This window comes from Polypterus senegalus, chromosome 15 (assembly GCF_016835505.1).
Source record: "Polypterus senegalus isolate Bchr_013 chromosome 15, ASM1683550v1, whole genome shotgun sequence".
In the NCBI taxonomy this organism is placed as follows: domain Eukaryota; kingdom Metazoa; phylum Chordata; class Cladistia; order Polypteriformes; family Polypteridae; genus Polypterus; species Polypterus senegalus.
In genome coordinates this window covers 82,867,816-82,885,162 of record NC_053168.1, presented here as the reverse complement: position 1 = coordinate 82,885,162, position 17,347 = coordinate 82,867,816, and the positions used below count along the sequence as shown (strand labels likewise).

The window sequence follows — 17,347 nt, the reverse complement described above, 5'->3', positions numbered from 1 at the left end:
TAGAACAAAGTAGAATAGAAAATAGGACTGACAGTAAAGTCTGGATATATGTAGTCTTTAGAAAAAGCTTACGAAAAAGTAAAGATGACAAGGATTAATGTCACAGGCAGCTTGTGATCTAGCACTCACAGTTGTTCATTATAGATTTTTCTAACGATCAGATAAAAATGGCTGCACGCTGCCGACGCCCTCTTCTGACGTTGCGGTGTTCTCTTCTCCTGACGTCTGTCTCTTCTTCTTTCTCCCTCCAGTGTCACTCTTCAGATGAGGCATATTTATTATAAAATACTACCGGGGTTTCACAACACATAATTGTTGCATGCACCTAGATTGGCCGGTTGTCAATATAAAGGATGAATTTTGCTCAAACTCTTTAATTGATCTTTTCCTGAGTAATAAAGTTTTTTTGATGTTGCCTGAGATAGACATGTTGTCCTTTCCAAAGCTGTAAACCAAATTGTTGTCCCAGATGTCCATCCATAAAGTAATCAATAGCCTGAGGTTTCGGCAAGTCTTCCTTTCCTCGGCTGTAAAACCAATTTACAACTATGTTGTGAACAACTGCTATAAAAGTGAGGTATAAGGAAGGAGGATATGCTTTTGATATATTAATACCTATAACAAGTGTCCTGCATCTGAATTCATCTTGTTGGGATTGAGCAATATATAATAAAAATAGAGAATAATTTGTATATTTTATACACCATAACAGAAGCTCAGTATTGTTCTTATTTATTGTAACCTGTAAGTCAGTGGCAACTGAAGTAATATTTGGTAATAATATACTTACAGGAGGTTGTTCTTTAGATATAGAGTACAGTTAGTAAGAGGGCTTTAAAAATTCCACTATTACAGTCTTCAGTCTAGGATTTGAACCCAGAACATTGAAACTGTGAGGCACTAACCCTCAGGCTGTCTTTATACTATTTTGTTTACAACCCCAATTCCAATGAAGTTGGGACGTTGTGTAAAACGTAAATAAAAACAGAATACAATGATTTGCAAATCCTTTTTAACCTATATTCAATTGAATACACTACAAAGACAAGATATTGAATGTTCAAACTGATAAACTTTATTGTTGTTTTGCAAATCTTCACTCATTTTAAATTTGATTCCTGCAACACGTTCCAAAAAAGCTGGGACAGGGGCATGTTTACCACTGTGTTATATCACCATTCCTTTTAACAACACTCAATAAGCGTTTGGGAACTGTGAACACTAAATGTTGAAGCTGTGTAGGTGGAATTCTTTCCCATTCTTGCTTGATGTACAACTTTATTTGCTCAACAGTCCGGGGTCTCCGTTGTCGTTTTTTGCGCTTCATAATGTGCCACACATTTTTAATGGGAGACAGGTCTGGACTGCAGGCATGCCAGTCTAATACCCGCACTCTTTTACTATGAAGCCACGCTGTTGTAACACATGCAGAATGTGGCTTTGCGTTGTCCTGCTGAAATAAGCAGGGACGTCCCTGAAAAAGATGTTGCTTGGATGGCAGCATATGTACCTTTCAGCATTAATGGTGCTTTCACAGATGTGCAGGTTACCCATGCCATGGACACTAACACACCCCGATACCATCACAGATGCTGGCTTTTGAACTTTTACGATGATAACAATCCGGATGGTCCTTTTCCTCTTTGGCCCGGAGGACACAACATCCAAGATTTCCAAAAACAATTTGAAATGTGGACTTGTCAGACCACAGCACACTTTTCCACTTTGCGTCAGTCCATCTCAGATTAGCTCAGGCCCAGAAAAACCGGCGGCATTTCTGGGTGTTGTTGATATATGGCTTTTGCTTTGCATGGTAGAGTTTTAACTTGCACTTGTAGATGTAGCGATGAAATGTGTTAACTGACAATGGTTTTCTGAAGTATTCCTGAGCCCACGTGGTAATATCTTTTACAGAATGATGTCGGTTTTTAATGCAGTGCCACCTGAGGGATCGAAGGTCACGGGCATCCAGTGTTGGTATTCGGCCTTGCCGCTTACGTGCAGAGATTTCTCCAGATTCTCTGAATCTTTTGATGATATTATGGACAGTAGATAATGAAATCACTAGATTCCTTGCAATTGTACATTGAGAAATGTTGTTCTTAAACTGCTGGACTATTTGCCCACGCAGTTGTTCACAAAGTGGTGAACCTCGCCCCATCCTTGCTTGTGAACGACTGAGCCTTTTGGGGATGCTCCTTTTATACCCAATCATGACAAACACCTGTTTCAAATTAACCTGTTAATCTGTGGAATGCTCAAAACAGGTGTTTTTTGGACATTCCTCAACTTTTCCAGTCTTTTGCTGCCCCTTTCACAGCTTTTTTGGAACGTGTTGCAGGCATGAAATTCAAAATGAGTGAAGATTTGCAAAACAACAATAAAGTTTATCAGTTTGAACATTAAATATCCTGCCTTCGTAGTGTATTCAATTGAATACAGTAATCCCTCCTCGATCGTGGGGGTTGCGTTCCAGACCCCCCCACGATAGGTGAAAATCTGCGAAGTAGAAACCATATGTTTTTATTTTTGTATATTTTAAGCCCTTATAAACTCCCCCACACTGTTTATAAATATTCTCCGCAGAGTTATACAGCATAATCCCTTTGTATTCTCTTAGATTTTAGGTAAGATTCATTGAAATTATGTATATAAACACAATGTTTATATACAGTAAAACCTAAATATTATTTTAAAGATATCAACTGTCTCCGATATCACATATGTTACAGCCATTATGATAGACAGGCCACCAGTAATAAATACGTACAATGCAAGAAAAATAGTATACAGTAAATGTGTGTACAGTGACACTAAACGTACGTACATGTACTAAGTACTGTAAGTAGAAAATTAATTATGGTTACTCATCAACAATGACATGATGACTTGTCCGATAACAATGAGTTTAATTTTACTGCACAACAAAGGAGAGCGTTACAGCCCTTCTAAAGGAGCCACTTCAGGCGATTGTGTAGCACGGCCATTGTTCTTCTTCTGGCAGTCTTCAATCCAAATCCCTAAAGCAGATTCCATCCAGACTACTGCCTTATTACATCCACTTACAACTCGTTTTGCACCCTGGTTAAAAGGACACAGCGGCCTTAGATCTTATATTCCTTTCCTACTTTTTAAATAAAAAGAATGGTAGCCTCATTGATGCTGTTGTAATGGCGTCCTACAGCGGTGTAGCTTTTTCCTTCCTTCAACAAATGCAAAACGTTTACCTTTTCGGCAATCATTAACATCTTCCGTTGGCGCTTGGGCACGGCCCCTGAAGCAGTAGCAGGAGCAGATCGTTTTGGAGCCATAATGAAGGGCTTGACTATGCACAAAGATAAACACAAAAGAGCACAAAAGTTAACTCTTTACACAGCGAAACACGTTGATGCCGAATGAGCGAGACGAGACTTCCTGGTTAACACTGCATTCAGCACACAGGAACTTAACTGCGTGCTCTGATTGGTTAGCTTCTCAGTCATCCGCCAATAGCGTCCCTTGTATGAAATCAACTGGGCAAACCAACTGAGGAAGCATGAACAGGAAGTAAAAAGACCCATTGTCCGCAAAACCCGCGAAGCAGCGAAAAATATGCGTTATATATTTAGTTATGCTTACATATAAGCATATACATATAGAGTGAAGCCGCGAAAGTCGAAGCGCGATATAGCGAGGGATTACTGTATAGGTTGAAAAGGATATGCAAATCATTGTATTCTGTTTTTATTTACGTTTTACACAACGTCCCAGCTTTATTGGAATTGGGGTTGTATGTAAATCAATATCCAAAGGTTTAATGAAGCTCAGATACTATATCTCAAAATACAAGGCACTTTCTTCCGTGAAGTTGGGGACAGATGGGAAGCTGCTGCAACAAAGCAGAGGTTGAACAGCTATAAAGCGCATGTAAACAGCTAATGGATAAAATTAAAGTTAACAGCTTATTTTACTCTTGTAATTTGAACAAACTCTGACTTGGATTTATTTAAAATATTTTACAATTTATTCAGTATATATTTTGGTTATTAAGACTAATACATTTAATTAGATCATCTTTACTGAAAAAAAATTACTTTGAAAAATCCAGTTATTCATTTTATTAACTACTTTTAAAAGTTTCTAAGAGATTACTAAACTGGTACTTGATGTATTTCCTGACTATGTAATACTGTAAATGCACAAATTCATATAACATTTAGATGCTTTCTAACTGGCTTAAATGTAGTACAAGTACATTATCAAGAGTTACTATAGGTGCTACAAATATGAATGAAAGACATATAATAAACAGCCAAAACTAAAAAGAGACACTCAAATCTGCAAACTTATCTACCACATGTTTTTGAGCAATGCAGCACTCTACACAGCTCAGTGCACAAAAGACTTCTGCTATAACACTGTCAGAGGAAACCAGCTTTCTGAGAGGAGTAACACATTTAACAATGAAACTTTGTAATGGTTGTCATTTCTATTTGATGTCAGTTGGGGCTGACCCAATGGTTGACGATAACGTCAATCTAAAATAGATATTGTTGATTGGCTCCAATCATTTGCAGAATTTTGCTCCAAGCTGTGCTTAATATTGCTAGCTTTTAAGTTTATTGTTATGTGTACAGTACATAGCACAATAACTTTCTAACTTCTATGTGTCTTTAGAACAGTATATATACACACAGTATGCAATTTACAAAATACTGTTTGGAAGTATATACATAAACACACACACTGTTTGTTATTTTAAAATATTTGTTCTTGTTAGACTGTTCCCCGAATCTCCTGATGTATCACTGGTCCTGTACCATTACAAAAGAGTCTTTACAAGACAGGTGAGGTCTTACTGTATATTAGTCACTTTTTCCTCCTAAGGCACTAAATGGTACATATAGTCGTTTGAAAAAGTAATTATACCCAATGAAAACTCTTAACTTTTTCCACATATTTGAACATGCAAACAGTAGATCTTCATTCAAACTGTACCTACTGATAATGGTGATGTACTTGAATAAAACAGAAGGAAAATTTGCCAGAAATAATCGTAATTGTAATTATCTACTGTGGATCTGCTGGGGAAAAAGCAACTACACCCTTGACCTCAGAATTTGGTATTGCCCAATTACAAGGGATGACTTCTTGTAGGCATTTTGCTTAACTGACCAACTGTTTTTGTAACATCGACTCAGTGAAATATTTGACCACTCCACGTGCAAAATTCCTTCAGTTGCAAGATGTTAGCAGGATTTCTTGCAGGTAGTGCCCGTTTCAAATGCTCCCACAACATTTCAATTAATTTCAAATTAAGGCTTTCACTAGGTCAGCCCATAACCATCCATTTCTTCTTATTGGAGCCATTACTTAGTGGATTTGCTAGTGTGCTTCATATCATTATTGTACTGAAGGTTCCATTTGCGATTCAAATTCAACTATCGAAAAGATGGCCTCACAATCTCCTGAAGCATACATTTGATATGAAGCAGAATTCACAGTTGACTTGATGAAGTTGCCCAGGCCCTGAGTCAGCAAAGTAACCCCAAACAATAACATCTCACCAATATGCTTCACAGTTGACATGAGGTTCTTCTACTAATCTGGTGTCTTTGGTTTATACTTCTTCAGCTTCGGAAATTATATTTTTTAACCATCTAACCACTTCAAAGTTACTTTCTCATTAACAGTCCAGACAAGTTGAATCTATTAAACTATACAAATATTGTAGCTTGTAATTTTTTAAAATGTAGCGCAATTGCTTTTATTGAGTTGTTTTACCTAAAAAGAATAATTTAAATCTACCATAAATTTTCTGTAACATTTCTGTAACAACCTATTTTGAGGCATGTACTGCATAATATTTAATTATGTTTTCTTAGGCAAAGGAAGCGGACCTCCAAAATCTAAAAAGGAGATATGTGGTACAGTAAATTAATACATTTTTTTATTGATGCATTTTTCCTCTCTAGAAGACAGTTTTGTATTTATAAAATGAAACACCTGTGGTCGAAGGTTTGAGGTTATTAATTCTTTGGTGAGGAGACAGACTCTTGCAGTGCCTGCCAGCTAATGTCACTGACAGTTACCAGCAAAAGCCCAATCTTGCGGGGAGTGAGTTCCCCTTTTATAACAGATCTTCAGAGTCAAGCTTAGCATGAGATAAGATTACACAATAGTTTCGGTGGGCTCAGTACTATGCCCAAGGCTTACAACATTTTGTTCAAAATAAGTAAAGCAGAAATGGAAGTACCTGTTTGCTGCTGATTAGACAAAACACGCAGATGTTTGCTAACAGATTAACAGTCTTCTTTTTAGAACAGACTAAAAGTCAGCAGTTTTCATAAAAATGTTGCAAGTTACTTTTTTAGCTTACATGTATTTAGCAGAGGCAGTTTAAACAATGGCTTATTGATTATTAGTACATTAATACATACAATATTATAGCTTAATAATGATTTTTTTTTTCTCACACCATAGCAAACATAACCAAATTTTATATTATTTGTACAATGCGATGATGAAAAACCTTCAGCAATTTAACAATATGTAGTTCAGAACATTTGGCTGCCAGGGATACTGCCAGAAATTGGAATTGGGATACTCTTGCCCTCATGACGGACATTAACCTTCTGCATCTGAATAATTGATTCTGCACTGGGAAATAGGAGGTGAAGATTTTGGCTCCAGAGAAGTATGCCCTCGCCTACAGATGGAAGATATTCTCTTTTGTTGGTCACTCATTCCATGAAAAATTAGTTATTTGTCTTGTAGCCTATTTTGCAACCGCAGTCAATTACCTAAACTAGGTCTCTCTATGTCAAAATTTCAGAATTCAAACCACAATACTCATGTAAAATATGGGAGCCAGCATAGCTATTTTACTAAACACCACTAATATAACAGATATAGCAGAAACAAAAAGTATTTTATGAATAAAGAACAATTGTTACCCTACTCTTTCCCATGCAAAGTAATATTCATGCATTATTTATTACTATTAGTAATAATATGTTTCCATAGACAATTAACATACTTTGCAAGAATTTAATTGTACAATGAAGTTTTTCCAGATAGTCGCCTATGCTTCTAGTCAGTAATTTGTAATACTTGGCTGAAAGGCTGAAGCAGCAAATCACCAGGGGCCTCATGCATAACGCCATGCATAGAACTCACACTATAACATGACGTAAGTACAAAAGCTGAAATGTGCTTACGCACAGAAAAATCAAGATGCTTAAATCTGTGCGTTCACCAACTTCCACATTCTTCCAATACATAAATCCCGGTCAGCGCGAAAAGTAACGCTCATGAACGCGCCTACTGTCCCGCCCCAGCTCCTCCCAGATTTATGCCTCTTTGAATATGCAAGTCAAAATAAATAGCCCTTAAACTCGGTGTTCTGTGCAAAGACAATGGGAAAAGCAAGAGGGAAAATTGAAGAATTTCAGCGAATAGCAAGTGGAGACAAGGAAAAACGTACAATTTGTTGGTTTAAATAGTGGTATAAACAACAAAAGGAAGCTGATCGAGTGACATAGCGTATCAGAGAAACTCGAAAGCTCAAGTTCACAAAGTCACACAGTGCCCGAAATAAAAAAGTTGTCACATATCAAATTTGCCGTGAAAAGGCGAGTCGTAGCCCATCATCTGAGTGTCATATGAAAGCTTATAAGGGTACAGAGAAAAAAAAAAAAGCACACAGTGGGGAAAAAATCATGAAATGTCAATTTTAATCTTGAAATTTCCACTTTAATCACGTAGTTTATTTTGTCATTAAAGTAGAAGATCATAAACTTCATCTTAAAATCATTTAATTAACTCACTACTCAAATCACATTGTAATTAAAGTAGCACGTTAAATGCTTTGTTTTGTATTTGATCTTCTATGCGCTCTATGTGTGTGTATCATGACCTGCTTCTTAAACCGGCTTTCTCTTCCTCCGACAGGACACAGAATCCATTATATTCGTGATATTACAGCTCTCTGAATAACTAAAATACTGAGATGTATACGTGATATCATTTTCATGATGATAGGAGTTAAAGCACGTTATTAAACATGGGAAGAAGGTGGTGCAGTGATTGTGTGCGACCTTCGATGAAATAATTTATTGCAGCATTATTCGGTGGCGGCCCTGCGAAAAAGAATCGGTGGCCCCTTCGCCCGCCAATGTCAATATGGTATCTTATGCACGGCAGATGGCCACGTCCGTTGCGGACACTGCATAGCCGCCTTGTGCTCATGACACAAGCGTTTAACTTTTGCCGAAATTTGCCGCTGCGTTTTTAACTGTTTCGTTATTTTCTCTTTCTGTTTTATATTCAATATATATTGACGTGGCGGCCCCTGGGTTTTGCTGGCCCTGTGCAGGTGCACAGTTTGCACATGCGTAAGGCCGCCCCTTCAGTACTGTCTCTTTCAAACGTACTAACCTCCAATTCCTGTCCTTCCATTTTTTTCTCCAAGTAACCGATCGCCACACAATCATCTCTAATAGACGTTAAGCCATCTGTACGCTTATAACGCGGATTCTTCAAAACTTTTAAGGAACATTGAAATGTCTTCGTAGTACATGTTTAATTATTCTATCCTTCACGCCAGTCCCAGTGAAGCATACCGTGCGAGGCAGGAACAATACGTGAGGGGAGCACCAGATCCTTGCTAGCATAGCTTCACCGTGTCCTTTAATTATTAACAATATAGATTATTTAAATGAAGTTAAAGTTTTATCTATATAATATAATAAACATATTTTGCCACATTTCATCTTAAAATGATATCATCATCATATGTAAATACACTCTTAAATGGCTGAGGTTGTGCAGTATTATAACTGTAGTGCAAGTTTACAGTGAGGTGATTATACTTAAAGTACAAACAGTTCTACAAGGAGCACTTGATTGTCTGATGGAGTACGTTTAGAGCTCTTGGGATGAAACTCTTTCTGAACCGCGAGGTCCGTATAGGAAAGGTTTGAAATGTTTGCCGTGTGAGAAGCAGTTCAAATAGGAAGCATGGCTGAGGGACTGTGTGCTTGATGCTGTATACCGATAATTCTCTTACCAATCAGCTGCTCCGAGTGGTGCAGTGAAAGTAATATGGAAAAAGATGATCCACTGTGGAAACCCCTAACGGGAGCAGCTGAAAGAACAAACAGAAGGTGCAGGGAGAGTAACAACGCTAAAGCAGTTATGGTATTTAGAAAAGTTTGACTATTCCGTGGACCATTATATTGTTACTGGTTAATTACATTCAAATGCATTAAACTAATAAACAATATGCAGTTAATTTCAGTGTATTTATAAAGCCGCTTCAGGGTTGTTGATCTGAAAAAGAAAGGATAACCACACAGGAACAGTAGCACTGCTTTGATGCTGGGTGCCGACAGTCTACAAAACCGAGCAGAGAACTTGCGTACGACAGGGAATAAAGTACCGCGGAAATGTGTGTGGCTTTACGCCAAGTTTAGGTTTTATACATCACGATTTGAACGTGGAAACGTTCTTACACAACATTTCTGTGCGTACGCAACATTTATGCATGAGGCCCCAAAGGTTTAATGAAACTCAGATATCTCAAAATACAAGGCACTTTCTTCTGTGAAGTCAGGGACAGATGGAAAGCTGCTGCAACAAAGCAGAGGTTGAACAGCTGTAAAGCGCATATAAAACAGCTAATGGATAAAATTATAATATAATAAGCATATAATAATAACCATATCATAACCTGGGATAGCATGCGGTTCTTCTCCTAAACTGGTGTCTTCAGTTTATACTTCTTCAGCTTCGGAAAGTATATTCTATAAGTTACTATCTCATTAACAGTCCAGACAAGTTAAATCTATTAAACTGTACAAATATTGTAGTTTGTAATTTTTTTAAATGTTGTGCAATTGATTTTATTGAGTTATTTTACCTAAAAAGAATATTATAAATCTACCATAAATTTTCAGTAACATTGATGTCATGTTGTCTTTTTTATAGCAAATTTAGCAATTTAAATTTTGTAATGTATGATTTTTTTGAAGAAACCTAATCTATTTTGAGGCATGTAATGCATAATGTTTATTATGTTTTCGTAGGAAAAAGAAGAGGCTCTCCAAAATCTAAGAAGGACATATCAGGTACAGTAAATTAATGCTTTTTTTTTATTGATGCATTTTTCCTCTCTAGAAGACAGTTTTGTATTTATAAAATAAAACACCATAGCAAACATAAGCAAATTTTATATTATTTGTTCAATTTGATGATTAAAAAGCTTCAGCAATTTAACAATATGTAGTTCAAAACATTTGGCTGCCATTGATAGTACCAGAAATTGGAATTGGGATACTCTTGTCCTCATGGTGGGCATTAACCTTCTGCATCTGATTGATTAATTCTGCACTGGGAAATAGGAGGTGAAGATTTTGGCTCCAGAGAAGTATGCCCTCGCCTACCGATGGAAGGTAGTCTCTTGTTGGTCACTCATTCCATGAAAAATTAGTTATTTGTCTTGTAGCCTATTTTGCAACCGCAGTCAATTACCTAAACCAGGTCTCTCTATGTTAAAATTTCAGAATTCAAACCACAATACTCATAAAGAGTATGGTAGCCGGCAGAGCTATTTTACTAATTACCACTAATATAACAGATATAGCAGAAACAAAAAGTATGTTATGGATAAAGAACAATTGTTAACCTCCTCTTTCTCATGCAAAGTAATATTCATGCATTATTTATTACTATTAGTGATAATATGTTTCCATAGACAATTAACATACTTTGTGAAAAGTTAATCATACAACGAAGTTTTTCCAGATAGTTGCCTATGCTTCTGCTCCTTCAAATATGTAATGCTTGGTTGAAAGGCTGAAGCAGTAAAACACCAGGAGCTTCATGTATAACGTGTGTAGAATTCAGACTAAAACATGGCGTACAGGCAAAAACAAAAATGTGCGTATGCACAAAAAATTCCAGATGAATACAACTCTGTGTACAACAAGATCCACGCACTTCTCCTTCATAAATCCCAACAGATGTGAAATTTAACGAACGTGCTTTATAGCCCTACTAGACTCCCCGAAGAATTTTACATATCTGAATAGGCAAATCAATATAAATATCCCCTTCCATTCAGTATTTTCTTAAAAGTCAATGGCAAAAGCATGTGTAAAAAAAGAAGATTTTCACCAATGCCAAGTGGAGATCCTACTTAGTGAAGCTGAGGTGAGGAAAAATGTACTTTTTGGTGGCTTAGGCAGTGGCATGAGCAACAAAAGGAACGTGATGGAATGACACTTGAAAGTTCAAGTTCAGAAAATGACACAGTGCCCGAAATAAAAACAGAAGTGGTAAGATGTCAAAGTCGACCCACCGTCTGGATGTCAAAAGGAAGCATATTAGGACACATAGAAAAGAAAAAAAAAATAGCAACAGTGAAGAAGAAAGAGATTGAAATGTCAACTGAACTCTCAAAATTTTCACTTTAACATTGTACTTTATTTTGTCATTAAAGTAGAACATCGTAACCTTCAAATTAAAATCAATGTTTAATTTACTAGAATTTCTCAAATCCCATCTTAACTAAAGCAGCACGCTAAATTGTTTGTATTGTATGTCTGTGAATCAGTATGTGCTTCTTAAACGATCTTTCTCTTTCACAGACAAGAGCACAAAGTCACTGATCGCCACAAAGAATACATTTATTATATTAGAGCTCTCTCAACATTTTAAAATACTAATATGTATAATTGATATCATTTTCATTAAAAAATGGAATAAAGCGCGTACAAAACATGACACAGTGGGGCAGTGGTAGCGATGAGGTAGCACCCCGTTCAAGAATTGTTTTTGCTTCCCCCATCCATGGATTGTTTCTGCCTCCCCACCCCATCCAGAATAATTCTTACCTCCACTACATCCAGAACTGCTCGTACCTCCCCCCTCCAGGAACTTGTCCTGTTTCCATCAAGATACTTGCTGGGACGCATGTGACCCTGGATGAAATCATTTATTGCAGCAGTACTGTGGCTTTTAAACTTTCCAACCCCCAATTCCTTTCCTTCCATTTTTTTTCTCCACGTAACCAATTGCCACAATATACGTTCTGTATTAAATATATACCCAGCCATAAGCTTAGAACGCACGATTCTTCAAAACTGTAAAGGAACATTGAAAACTCTTGGTAATACATGTTTAATTATTCCATCCATTTATGTATCCAGGGTCGCACCAGTCCCAGGAAGCGTACAACATGAGGAAGAATCAATCCCTTGAGAGGGCACCAGCTCATCACTAACGCTGTGCCACAGTGTCCCCACGTTTCATTATTAACAGCATACATTATTTAAATGCAGTTGATAATTTATCTGTAAAATGCAATATACATACTTCAATGCATTTCATTAAAAAATATCAAGTATACATTCTAGTATTCTAACAGCTCACAGCTCTAAATCTAAATTGACTTGATGCCAGTCTTCATCATCTATAAATACGCGCTCTCTTCTATCAAATTCCTTCATTTTCATTATATTGTACAATGAGATTCAATAAACTAATCCTCCATAAATTTATTTTCCTATAAAATAACACTAATAATAAAAACAATAATAAATATACCATATGAACCAATAAGTGCAATAGTACAACATAAAAATATAGTGCAGATAGAGCATATGGCTCATAAAGTGGCTCAGGTTGTGCAAAATGACAGTTGTAGAGTTTATAGTAAGGTAATTATAAGTACAAAATATTCTAGTGGGATCACTTGATAGACTGATAGAGTATGTTTATACCTCTTGTGGTGAAACTGTTTCTGAGCTTTCAGGTCAATGTAGGAAAAGTTATGAAACGTTTGCCGGATCAGAAAAGTTCAAATACACTGTGTTCACGGCTGAATGAATTCTATGCAAAGGCTTTTGGCATTCCTGAAGCTGCAGCGTGTACTCTAAATGTCCTCCAGGGCTTTCCAATTATCTGCTGTATGGCTATGATTCGACAAACAGATACAGTGGGTAAACATATTCTGGGTTTCTGCATGAAGAAACTTTTCCATGCGTTTTCTCTGCTTAGCCAGAGCACCTGTGCGAGGTAAAGGACATCTCCATGGTAACTCAACAAAAGAGTGTGGCATAAATATACATGGTAACAAAGTCAATGGAAAGATGCAGGCAGGGACAAGTGCACAAAGGTTATGTTACAACCCCACCCCTCATTTCAGACACTCACTGTGAAAAAGTGCATGAATGTAATTGAGATGGCAATTAAATACAATAAAAAAGGTTTACCTACACTTTAAATATTATTGTAATGTTTTTTCAAAGTGGCAAACCCTCTTAGTAATATTTTCTCTACCTCCATGTAGCCCGACAAAAGTCTGCTTTATTTTGTCTTCAGACAGTGATGTATGTATAATTTTTTCTCGTACTATTTATGAGAAATTTCTGATTGATTCCACAGAGTGTTTAGGGGTACATCCTGTTCTAATTTTGAGATCATATTCTACAAGGCTCTCAGTGACTTTTGTTTTTTAATGTACCTTAAATACAGCTTGCAATCTGAAAGTGATTCCTAAGCACTTAACAAATTCAATTAATAGCAACAAGACGACCAAAGCTGCATTGCTGCAAGGAAATATCATTAGAAACATAAAAGCTCTTCAACAACAACAACAACATTTACACTTGGAAGCTGTATTGTCGTAGTACTGTAGTTGCCTCTACTTACCCTTTACCTGTTTTCGTCAAGGGTAAGTGTACTGATCAAGTTTGTTACTGGGTTGATCTACTGTTGCACCTTCAGATTAACACACGCATACTTAGCCTTACGCATACACACAGAAAGTCAGCAGTGCCCTATGCATGACAAACACGCAGCTGGTTAATCTCTAGCACTTTAAACCACAAACTGCCTTATGAATAACACAACTTGTCACTCTCTTAGCACTTCATGAGACTTACATACACACAGACCCTAACCGCAACAGTGCCCCATGAATGAAACACACACAAATGGTTAACCTCTGGCACTTTAAACCACACAGGTGCCTTAGGAATAGTATAGCCTGTCACTCTCTCAGTGTTTCAAGAGAATTACTTATTATCAGCAAGAACAACATATGATGTTTTAATGATATCTCAGACCTAAATATTACTTTTGCTCTACAAGAATACATTTAAACATACAAAGGCTTAGCATCCTTGACTATAGGCCATTTTTCAGCCAAGAATGCCTTACTTTACGTACTGTTCCCTACTTTTGGGTGGAGCTCGCACCCTCAACCATAATAAACCACGCAGCACAGAGATAATGGCAAAGCTCCGGCTGCACCAGGTGCTCAAAGAAATCTACCTCATTACTTCAATCACTCTAAACATTAAGACAAAGCATAGAAAGTTAATAGCAGCCTGGTATTTATTACAGGAATAATAATACCTGGAGAACAAAGAATAATAGAAAATAGGACAGATAGTACAGTCTGGTTATATGTAGTCTTTAGAAAAAGCTTGCGAAAAATTAAAGATGACAAGGATGAATGTTGCAGGCGTTTTGTGATCTAGCACTCACAGTTGTTCATTATAGATTTTTCTGACGATCAGATAAAAATGGCCGCATTCTGCCGACGCCCCCTTCTGACTTCGCTCTGTTCTCTTCTCCTGACGTCTTTGTCTTTTCTTCTTCCCTCCTATGTTGCTCTTCAGATGAGGCATATTCATTATAAAATACTACTGGGGTTTCACAACACATAATTGTTGCATGCACCTGGATTGGCTGGCTGTCAATATGAAGGATGAATTTTGCTCAAACTCTTTAATCGATCTTTTCCCAAGTAATGTTTTCTGATGTTGCCTGAGATATCGGCATGTCATCCTTTCCATGGCTGTAAACCAAATTGTTGTCCCAGATTTCCATCCATAAAGTAATCAATAGCCTGAGGTATCGGCAAGTCTTCCTTTCCCAGGCTGTAAAACCAAATTTAGTACTATGTTGTGAACAACTGCTTTAAAAATGAGGTATAAGGGAAGAGGATATGCTTTTGATATTATAATAACTATAACAAGTGTCCTGCATCTGAATTCATCTTGTTGGTTTTGAGCAAAATATAATAAAAATAGAGAATAATTTGTAGATTTTATACACCATAACAGAAGCTCAGTATTGTTACTGTTTATTGTAACCTGTAAGTCAGTGGCAACTGAAGTAAAATTCAGTAATAATATAGTTACAGGATGACTTACTTTATATATAGAATACAGTTAGTAAGAGGACTTTAAAATTTCCACTATTACAGTCTTCAGTCTAGGATTTGAACCCAGAACATTGAAACTGTGAGGCACTAACACTCAGGCTGCCTTTATACTATTTTGTTTATGTAAATATCCAAAGGTTTAATGAAGCTCAGATATCTCAAAATACAAGGCACTTTCTTCTGTGAAATTGGGGACAGATGGGAAGCTGTTGCAACAAAGCAGAGGTTGAACAGCTGTAAAGCACTTGTAAAACAGCTAATGGATAAAATTAAAGTTAACAGCTTATTTTACTCTTGTAATTTTAACAAAGTTTAACATGGATTTATTTAAAATATTTTACAATTTATTCAGTATATATTTTGGTTATTAAAACTAATACATTTAATTAGATCATTTTAACTGAAAACAATTACTTTGAAAAGTCCACTTATTCATTTTATTAACTACTTTTAAAAGAACAGAGTATGCAAGAAGCTGGGTCAATGAAAGCTGGAAAGGTTTTCCTGCCAAGATTATTAAACTGGTACTATTTACTGGTACTAGTATTTCCTGACTATGGCATACTGTAAATGCACAAATACATATAACATTTAGATGCTTTCTAACTGATTTAAATGTAGTACAAGTGAATTATCAAGAGTTACTGTAGGTGCTACAAATATGAACGAAAGACATATAATAACCAGCCAAAAGTAAAGAGAGGCACTCAAATCTGCAAACTTATCTACCACACGTTTTTGAGCAATGCACACTCTACACAGCTCAGTGCACAAAAGACTTCTACTATAACACTGTCAGAGGAAATCAGCTTTTTGAGAGCAATAACACATTTAACAATGAAACTTTTTAATGGATATCATTTGTATTTGATGTCAGTTGGGGCTGACCCAATGGTTGACGATAACGTCAATCTAAAATAGATATTGTTGATTGGCTCCAATCATTTGCAATATTTTGCTCCAAGCTGTGCTTAATATTGCTAGTTTTTACGTTTATTGTTATGTGTACAGTACATAGCACAATAAATTTCTTACTTCCATGTGTCTTAAGAACAGTATATATACAAGTATATGCAATTTACAAAATAGTATTTAGAAGTATATACATAAACAAAAACACTGTTTGTTATTTTAAAATATTTGTTCTTGTTAGACTGTTCCCCGAATCTCCTGAAGTATCACTTGTCCTGTACCATTACAAAAGAGTCTGTACAAGACAGGTGAGGTCTTCTATTAGTCACTTTATCCTCCTAAGGCACTAAATGGTACATACAGTCATTTGAAAAAGTAATTATACCCAATGGAAACTCTTGACTTTTTCTACCTATGTGAACATGCAAACAGTAGATCTTCGTACAAACTGTATCTACTGATAACGGTAATATAATTGAATAAAACACAAGGAAAATTTGCCTTTAAAATTTTTTATTTACAGAAATAATCCTAAATATAATTATCTACTGTGGATCTGCTGGGGAAAAAGCAAGTACACCCTTGATCTTAGAATTTGGTATTGCCCAATTAGTAGGGATGACCTCTTGTAGGCATTTTGCATAACTGACCAAATGTTTTTGTAACATCGACTCAGTGAAATGTTTTACCACTCCACCTGAAAAATTCCTTCAGTTGTAAGATGTTAGCAGGATTTCTTGCAGGTAGTGCCTGTTTCAAATGCTCCCACAACATTTCAATGGGATTAAAATCAAGGCTTTCACTAGGCCATCCTATAACCATCCATTTCTTCTTATTGGAGCCATTCCTTAGTTGATTTGCTAGTGTGCTTCAGATCATTATTGTACTGAAGGTTCCATTTGCGATTCAAATTCAACTATTGAAAAGATGGCCTCACAATCTCCTGAAGCATACTTTGATATGAAGCAGAATTCAGAGTTGACTTGATAAAGTTGCCCACACCCTGAGTCAGCAAAGTAACCCCAAACAATAACATTTCACCAACATACTTCACAGATGGCATGAGGTTCTTCTCCTTAACTGGTGTTTTCAGTTTATACTTCTTCAGCTTCAGAAAGTATATTTTATAACCATCTAACCACTTCAAAGTTACTTTCTCATTAACAGTCCAGACAAGTTAAATCAATTAAACTTTACAAATATTGTAGTTTGTAAATT

At 36.4% G+C, this 17,347-nt stretch overlaps 1 long non-coding RNA gene across 1 annotated transcript in view; it reads left to right on the top strand.

Moving 5' to 3' along the window:
* The first annotated feature begins 5,862 nt into the window (after positions 1 to 5,862).
* LOC120516017 overlaps positions 5,863 to 17,347 on the top strand; it is a 28,912-nt gene continuing 17,427 nt past the window's right edge. Inside the window, exons 1-2 of the long non-coding RNA XR_005630752.1 lie at positions 5,863 to 5,906; positions 10,068 to 10,109. This is a non-coding gene — a long non-coding RNA (uncharacterized LOC120516017). The remainder of the gene's footprint in view (positions 5,907 to 10,067; positions 10,110 to 17,347) is intronic.